This window comes from Lepidochelys kempii, chromosome 2 (assembly GCF_965140265.1).
Source record: "Lepidochelys kempii isolate rLepKem1 chromosome 2, rLepKem1.hap2, whole genome shotgun sequence".
NCBI classification, from domain to species: Eukaryota; Metazoa; Chordata; order Testudines; family Cheloniidae; genus Lepidochelys; species Lepidochelys kempii.
In genome coordinates, this window is record NC_133257.1 from 170,294,968 (window position 1) to 170,304,346 (window position 9,379).

General features: G+C 39.1%; 1 long non-coding RNA gene across 1 annotated transcript; it reads left to right on the forward strand.

The window, feature by feature from the left end:
* The first annotated feature begins 1,088 nt into the window (after positions 1–1,088).
* LOC140905994 (uncharacterized) lies at positions 1,089–4,894 on the forward strand. Its single transcript, XR_012157021.1, has 3 exons — positions 1,089–1,181; positions 3,197–3,272; positions 4,719–4,894. It is a non-coding gene; the product is annotated as an uncharacterized lncRNA (long non-coding RNA).
* Positions 4,895–9,379: the final 4,485 nt, after the last annotated feature.

Sequence of the window (9,379 nt, forward strand, 5' to 3'; positions counted from 1 at the left end):
GGAGAGGTGGGTCAAGGGACATTCTGGCCCTCCTGTGGAGTGCCCGGTTTTTAAATGTTACCAAGCTGGCAACCGTAACCCAAGTGTTACCAAGAAAACGTCTTTGTTAACTGAGCAAACGAGGTTTTAGATTCTGCTCATTCTTCTTGTTGTTTCCACACATTATTAGGCCAAGTAGTCTCTAGACAGCATCTCTTCCCCATCCCCTTCTGCACAGAAAGGGATCTGGCTTCTATATTTTATTAATTGTCTCAATGGTTCTGATCGAGGTTTGAGTGTTCCTTTCACTTTTATTTTCTCTTTTAGAATAACATTTATTGATGGGTCCAAGTAAACTTATGGTGCTGTCTATTCTACTCTTGCCTCAGAGGACAGTGCCACAAAAATCAGTGTCCTCTCTTAGATCAACTCTGTTCTTCAACTGCAGAAAAAAAATACTGGAAAAGACAATTTAGTGGGCATAAGAATTCAGAGACTAACAGTAAAATGTTTCTGGCATATAAGAATCTCTTGGGGCATCCAGGAATGCTTTAAATTTAGTTGAAATATTGATTAGCATTCTCCTTATTTTTTTTGTAAACAGTTTATTCACAGTATCTCATAAATAGCTTGCATAAATTCAAATTAGCAGCTACTGTGGTTTTCATGAATTTAATGCATCTCATATTGGATAGGATTTCCTAGCAAAGTCCTCCATGGTAACTTTTGAAAACTAACTAATATTTCTCAGAAAACTCTCTCTTTACCACTTACTTGCATTTTTCTAAATTGAGTATCTGTTTTGCAATCTACGGTACATGTGCCTTTTTGTAGCAATATGGTTCTATTCTTAATTGTAAATCAGATGCAGTGTATAATTACCCATATCCCACTTCACTGAAAGAATATGTATAATCTGTATCGTCAATGCTCTTTGTACTACTTGGACACTAATTAACTTGGACATCACATTCTTCAGTCCTCCCATATGTGGAACTCTGCTAGAACAAATGGGAGTTCTATAATGAGTGTGCTTAAATAGTACAGTGTCAGGTTATAATCAGTAAACTAGAGAATTAAATGTTGGCAGCAAAACCCCTCCCAGCTGGCTGCCATTTGTCTAGAAGCCTCCTGGTGAAAAGTTTGCATGGTTGTCGGGACATGTGCGAAAATTATAAGCTGATGAAAATCACAGCATCAGGGTAATGTTCTTAATCATTTATGTTTTGAAGTATGTGTGTGGGGACAGAGAGTGAGTCTGCATTGATGCATGTGCCAAGGCTTGAGTGCCAAGAGACTGACAGCCCAAACTTTAAACTCCTCATGCTGGTAAAACACCTATTGACTTCAGTTGGCATTTTGCCTGCTTTTTCCAGGATAGACTGAAAGAGAGTGGGACATAGTTATCAGTGACATATGTGTACGAGCAGCTTGCAATTTCCTCAGATTTATTCGCCATTCAAATTTACTCTTAATTTTATCACTAGGTTTGGGTTTTTTTCTTTTTTTTCTCTGTGAATTTATCTCAAACCGTTTGCTAGTAGTATTTGCTGCCTGATATTTCAGCAGCGTTGGTTCATTATGAATGTCCATGGGGTCTCCTGATATTGATTTTGGTCACTTATAGGACAAGTGTAACTCTTTTAATCAGGATGTTGCCTTAACAAAACCATTGGGGCTTTGATTTCAAACCGGTAGAAATTATGCATGTTTAGAAAATGTTAAGCCTTGCTTTCTCTTTCCAAGCGACCGAGCCCTGCTCAAGTGGCAAAAGTAGGTGTGAAGGAGGTTCACTCACCCTAGAATCCACCTTCTGTCCAAATGTGGTATAGCAGCAGTCGTTCAGTCTGGTACTCCCTGCCTCTGCCACTGCTGTGGGGTCTCTTGCTGTAAGTGGCCCTCCAGCCAGGTCACAATATTTATGTCCTCCCGTTTCAGGGTAACAAAGTTCAACAAAGTCCAATGAATAATTCCCAGACCTTTTTGTCAGGTCTCCAGCCCTGACTCTGGGCCCAGTGGTCATTGCATCCCTACAGGCTCTGAATTATCCTTATCCCCTTATGTTAGGGGTCTTTATTCTACCTTCTCAGTGGCTGGTAGGGAAACCCAGGCCCTCCCTGTGAACTGGGTACCAATCCAGGGGACCTGCAGCCAGCAGCCAAGGTCTGTACCATACCACTCCCTGGGCTCTCCCCAGAGGTCGGGTTCCTGCCCTTTTGTCAGGTCTGCCACAGGAGCTTGCTCCAATCCTGTGCTTTCCAGATATCTCCACCTTCTAGTGCCCAGATAGCAGCTGTAGACTCTCTCCCTGCAGTCCTATTCTGTTACAAACTTCCTCTCTTTATATCAACCATCCTGTTCTTGCCGAACGGGGCTCCATACTGTCCTTTCTGGTGCAGCCAGGTAACACAACTGGCCTTGCAGGCCCACCTTAATTAGTCAGGGCCTGTATGTGGTACACATCCCATCAAAACAGGCAAGACAATTTAAGTAAAATTATTCTCTTGTTACAGAGTTTTAAATCAAATTTTCTTGCCATAGTCACATAAACATAAGAGAATGCACTGTACTAATTGAGAAGGGTCTGGTCGGGTCCTTGTATGGATAGTTTAGTTGTATCTGTTCCCCATAACTGTATTGAGGACTTTTTTGTATCCCTCGTCAATTTCCCCCTTTTGATGGATGTCACTCATTTTAGTCGCCATATTACCTACAAATCTGGTGTCCCTCACTTTTTTATTATTACAAATTACTTATCTCAGAAATAGAGAATCGTGAAACTGAAGTTATAGAGTCATTTATACCAAAGGAAGGAATTCTACGTCATTTTAAGTTGTCTGCGTGAATAAACTATTGTGTCCCACATTTGGACGTTGGCATGCTGAGAGAGATGGGTTTGGGAACCGTGTCTCTTTGCTATGGCCCATCCAGTGAAGCATACCCCTTTCAGTGCAGATACCCCCGCTGTTTTTGTGTGCACAAGCACATGGATGCATGTTTGTGCTATGTGTACATAACTTTATACATATACCTCAGAAGGTAATATGAAAAAAAACGCCCCACCACCTCCGGAAGTCTCACCCTAACTTTCAGAAAGATTTAACACTATAGAAATGTAGTGAGGTCCCTTATTTCTATTACTTTATTTTTTTAACAAAACATATTGCATACTTAATACCACACAGTATTACAAATAATTAAAATTGTTCTTATTTAGCATTTGTATTAGGATTGCACCTGGATGCCTCATCTAGATCATGGCCCTGTTCTTCTACCAACTGTACAGACATATGGTGAGCAATGGCTTCTGTATCGAATAGCTTACAAAAGAAAAGTTTGATCTACAGTTGTCAAAATCAATTACTTTCTTGTGTTCACAATGTATTTTCCCAGTCTTTTTGTTATGTAAGTTAACTTTCTTGCTAATTCACAAAGCTTGGTCATTAGGAATGGATACTGCAGTTATTAGAACTTTGCTAAATTCATGCTATTGCTCATGTGGTCAGATATTAGTGATATGATTTATTTGAGGAATAGTTGCAAAATGTATGGAATATTATTTGACTAATACTTTTTCCAGATATGACCATCTTATTTTACTGTGTGTATGCATTTTCAAACCTACACTGTGTGTGTGTGTGTGGAGCCTCATATACATTAGCTTGCACCAGGGAGGTGGTGGAATCTCCTTCCTTAGAGATTTTTAAGGTCAGGCTTGACAAAGCCCTGGCTGGGATGATTTAGTTGGGGATTGTTCCTGCTTTGAGCAGGAGGTTGGACTAGATGACCTCCTGAGGTCCCTTCCAAGCCTGATAATCTATGATTGTGAAATGTAGTCATTTGCACCAATGCAATGTGGGTGTAAAAACTATTTTAAACAAATATCAAACTTTCACAGTAAATTATGGTTTAAATAATCCTTTGTGGATCCTGTGGGATTATGAAAGTGTTCTAATCAGATAGTAATCAAAATACTGGCAAATAATAAGATGACCCTCTGAATAATGCAAACCAAGATAAGTGATTTCATTTTCAAAAGTATTCATGAATCAGTTTTCTTTTACTATTCAACCAGCTATATATATGACTATGCCTGCTAGTGAGAGACAACAAAATGTTAGAAACAGAAAATATTAATCTATGTAATTTCAGTATAATTTTGGTTTGCTAGGATTACATGTCCAAAAATATAAACTGTTATTGCTTAACTTTTCATGCATTTCACACACCTGGATCATCTCCATCTCTAACTATCTTAATAAATATGGACTTCCAGTTATTAATTACCAAATTCTATCTATCCCAAATGGTGAAATACAAGTTTTGCCTATCTAATTGCACATAAAAAGTCTACATGCATAAAACCCAACCAGGTTCTAACATGAATGCATTATGCATAATCCATTTTATCCCCTTACAGTTTGTTTCTGTATTATTCATTCTGATTTGTCCACAAAATATGCGACCAAAACACACAACACTCAAAACTCCCACCCCCTGCCCTCACTTTATTTATAAACAGTGTCCTGAGTTCTTAACCTTTTATAACATTGGCATGTAACCAAGAACTTTGTATATCATTTTGTCAGTCTGGCATTCTCACATGTCACAATCCAGAATAAACTGTTCTTCAAGGTTGGCTGAATTTACTTCATATCCTGTAACCCCTTTTCAGGGCTGTTGGACCTTGCTTGTGTTTTGGCAGTCTTTTAATAAAAGGTCATTTTGATGTCAATTAGATGGAGTGTGAAGATGCACCATGAACACTGGGATGCAGCAGAGAAAAGACAGACCCATAAAAATGCAGACATTGCTGTTGCAGAAATTTTCAGGTCCCAGCGTTTATCTCAGCTTTCATTTTAAAAAATCTGTAATCCCTATTTTGAAAAAAGATTAAACTTCACAATGCAAACCAGTCTCCTTAGAGTTGAAAGTGTCTTCATTAAAAATAATTAATTATTCACTGTCCTCAACACTTGTCCAGAGGCAGTCCATGAAGCCCATGACTGCTAACTCCTGTTTTTAGATACAATCTTACATTTGAGAAAATCCTAAGTGATGATTGCAAGAGATGCCTTTGCTTCACTGATGGTGCCAGGGTTTCTCAGCGTTATCTCAAGGCTGGCTAGATGCCTGTAGTTGATCCAGTTCCTCCTCCTCCTCGTTGTTGTTATTGTAGTGCCTAGAGGCCAGGCACCCATTGTGCTAGGTAAGCACTGTGTTGTGAACACGCGTCAAGGTTCCTTCCCCACTCTGAACTCTAGGGTACAGATGTGGGGACCTGCATGAAAAAACCCCTAAGCTTATTTTTACCAGCTTAGGTTAAAACTTCCCCAAGGTAGAAACTATTTTACCTTTTGTCCCTGGACCTTATTGCTGCCACCACCACGGGGTATGTCTGCACTTGAAGCTAGAGGTGTAATTTCCAGCTTGAGAACACATACCCACTCTAGCTCTGATCGAGATAGTGTGCTAAAAATAGAGTGTAGTTATGGAGGTGGGATGAGTTAGTCACTTCGTGTATGTGTCTAGTGTCTCAGATGGGTATACATTCAGAGTGGCTGACCTCTCCTGCCTCTTGTGCCCTGGTGTCTACACTCTATTTCTAGTGCACTAGCGGGTATGTCTCCTCAAGCTGGAATTTAAACCTCCAGCTCAAAGTGTGGACATTCTCATAAGGCTTACAATATAAGGAAGATGTTCTTCAAGCTTCAGTGTGGCTTCCAGCTACAAACAGTGAAGACAGATCAGTGAAGAAACTGGCAACTGACAACAGGCAGAGCAAAAGGGTACCAGCATCTACTTAGCCTTCAGTTGTATCAGCAGCTGCCAAGGTATTTAGGAAGGAGAGAGGAGGCAGTATTTAGCTGGCTGACCGCAGAAGACTTGTCTGGGAGGCTAGTGATGGAGGAAACCTCCTTGAAAAGCAATGGAGAAAGAAGGCATGTGTCTGTGTGCTCACAGGAGTGAGAAAAAAAAGAGGGAGAAGGTGTGTGATTCTGGGCTGTTGGAGGCAAGAGAAGCAGTGACCCCATGGAAAATGTGGAGAGATTGAGTGAACTGTAGAGGTGACGGAATGCAGAGCAATGAGGCAACAAAAGAAAAGGAGCAAGAGGGAGGGACTTTGCAGACTGGGTCAGAGGAATGGGTTGGATGAGGGAGAATGAGGCAAAGAGGAAAGAGAGAATGAGAAGGAAAGAAATTATGCTTTGCAAAGAAGGAAGAGAGAAAATTGTAAAAAGGCAGAGGAGAAAGCAGTAGATGTGAGAGAGACATTGGTACAGAAAAGGATCGGACGAGTTGGGAAATGAAAGTAGAGAAAAAACTATTTGTATTTTGACTGAAATATGCAAGAAGTCAATAAGACTCTTCATTCAAAAATAGCCATCAAGGTTATTTCTGTTATTTGATCAGGAATTCAATTTGTTAAGTTTAGGGGGAAGCTGGTGTCCAAGCTGATATATCCCCATTTGTCCCACTAGTAATATAGGAGATCAGGTTTGTCCATGAGTTGTTAGTCTGTAAGTGATCCTGAGAAATCCATTGTATTCCTTGTGTTTACAATTAGTCTGGCTCCCATCCAATTCACGTTTTAAATTTCCAAATTAAATTATTATTAGTTATTGGTAAACAGGTCATTAACCGAAAATAATCTAGTTCTGGAGTCTGGTAGTTTTCCTGGTTATATTTTATGAAGGTCTCTAGATTTAGTTATTGTGAAAAGGACAGTGATTATTTTAGGATTATGAAATATTTCCACGTTTATTGAGAAATGTTCCTTAGCTTTAAAAATAAATAGCTTAAGTTGACAGTTGCCTGATTAAGTTCTCATTACATTAAACAGATAAGAAAACCAGAAATGAATACACAACATAATCAAGAAGATCTTAAACAATGAACATTAACCAACCCTAACAATAAGACTCAATTAAGAGCTGGGTGAACTATTCACAGTGAGCAAGATATTTAGTGAATTTCATCTTTTTTACTAGTGTCAAATAGTTTGTGAACATTGAATTTTTATGCATTTTCCACTACTTAAATTAATCAATGAATATTTAATTTAAAATATTTGAAAATATAATTGCTCAAGTGCTTTCTTATTTATGTAGGGTTATTTATTTATTTATGTATTTTCTTATTTCTTATTTAAGAAGGCTAACAGCATTTTGGGCTGTATAAGTAAAGGCATTGCCAGCAGATCGAGGGACATGATCATTCCCCTCTAGTCAACATTGGTGAGGCCTCATCTGGAGTACTGTGTCCAGTTTTGGGCCCCACACTACAAAAAGGATGTGGAAAAATTGAAAAGTGTCCAGCGGAGGGCAACAAAAATTATTAGGGGGCTGGAGCACACGATTTATGAGGAGAGGCTGAGGGGACTGGGATTGTTTAGTCTGCAGAAGAGAAGAATGAGGGGGGATTCGATAGCTGCTTTCAACTACCTGAAGGGGGGTTCCAAAGAGGATGGATCTACACTATTCTCAGTGGTACCAGATGACAGAACAAGGAGTAATGGTCTCAAGTTGCAGTGGGGGAGGTTTAGGTTGGATATTAGGAAAAACTTTTTCACTAGGAGGGTGGCGAAGCACTGGAATGGGTTATCTAAGGAGGTTGTCGAATCTCCTTCCTTAGAGGTTTTAAAGGTCAGTCTTGACAAAGTCCTGCCTGGGATGATTTAGTTGGTGTTGGTCCTGCTTTGAGCAGGGGTTGGACTAGATGACCTCCTGAGGTCCCTTCTAACCCTGATATTCTATTATTATATGTGGTATATTTTCTGTTCTCTGGCTGGATGACTGTAACTGCAATAAAGAAGGAGTTGAGGTGGGTGTGATCAAATAACTTGTACTTCACATCTTTCAGATACTAGATTTAAAATTAACTTTCTCCTATATCTGCACATAGTAATTCAGCATGGCATATACACTCATGGTCCAAGCTGCAAAGGGTAAGCCCAGATCTTTGTCTGCTTTATTTAATTGTCTTTGTGCCAGGGATCTGGCCAGGGATTTTGTGCGATCCTAGCCATGGAGTCATATAGCCTTAACCATCTTGTTTAACTTGATTGGTTCTAGGGGTTCTCACCTATGCTTTTGAGAATAGTCTCTGCTTGTTGAGTTAGTAAGCATTGTACAACAGTATTACCCTAGACTAATCAAGAACAATTACCAAATTTATAGGTCTATAATTTTCTGTCATCTACTACTATTAGTCATCTATTCATACCGTGTATTGTCAGAAACAAATTAGTATTGCAGCATGGGTGTATATATGCAATCTTGGTTGGGAGAGGTGTAGTCACAGTTTGGAGAGAAATATTATTCTATGGTATTGCATTGGTTTTTTAGACAGAATTGCACATCTAATAATATTCCATATATAATACACCCTGATCATGTCTTTAAGTTTACTGGTCACCATCTACCATGCATCCTTGTTTACTCTGTTTGTTGTTACCTAGTAACTGTGCTCTGCGTTCAGTCCCAGTTTTAAAATCTGCATAATAACCTCTGGGTGAAGCTCTAACCAGGGAACAGAGGAGCGTTGCCTACATCTCTCCTCATGTTGCGTTATTTTCATTAATGTTTGGCTGAATGGAATAAAATCTGTTAATTAATTAACTATTGCAGTCTGGTTACTTGATTCAGAAAAGCATTTACGTAGGTGCTTGAATGTGATTCCTGAATAGGAAAGCTTTCCTGAATCAGAGCCTATAATTGCAACTACAGTGCAATTAGTGTATTATAGAGTGTAATTGGTCCTTTCAGTCAAATTACTATTACTAGACAGAAACATATACTTTCTTTTCAAGACAGCAAGGCCAGACAAAAAAAAACAAATCCTTGTTATGTCTAAGGGCGGTAAGAATTACAGAATATATGTTAAATGCTTCTGTTAATGAAGTCTCAGGGCTTGATTCTCCTCTTACACAATAGTAAATGAGGAGTAAATCCAGGTAAATGAATGGTTTTCATGGGTGTTGTGACACATGGCCAGAAAGGGTTAAGCATCCTACAGGATAAATGACTCAAATTCAACCCTTAAAGATATAGGGGGAGATAATGTTGGTGTTTTTGTGTGTTTACATATATATTGGTAGAGGTCAACAATGTAATCAAACAGTCCCTGTCTATGCTGTATTCTGTTAATTCAGAGATCAAAAGAACATCTTAACATTTAAATGAACTGTGAACATAGGATGTGGCTGTATTCATCTCTCTTTGAAGTGTATAGCAAATCATCTGCGAATGATGGAAAAACAGGCAATTGCCTTATATTAATCTGTGTGGATATTTACCGGAGATGCTTTGGAAATGGGTCCACTTCAAAATCCCCATGAGTGCCTATTGTTCACCGAGGGACTCCTTGCTGTCAAAGAAGGCCTGAAACTGTATAAAAA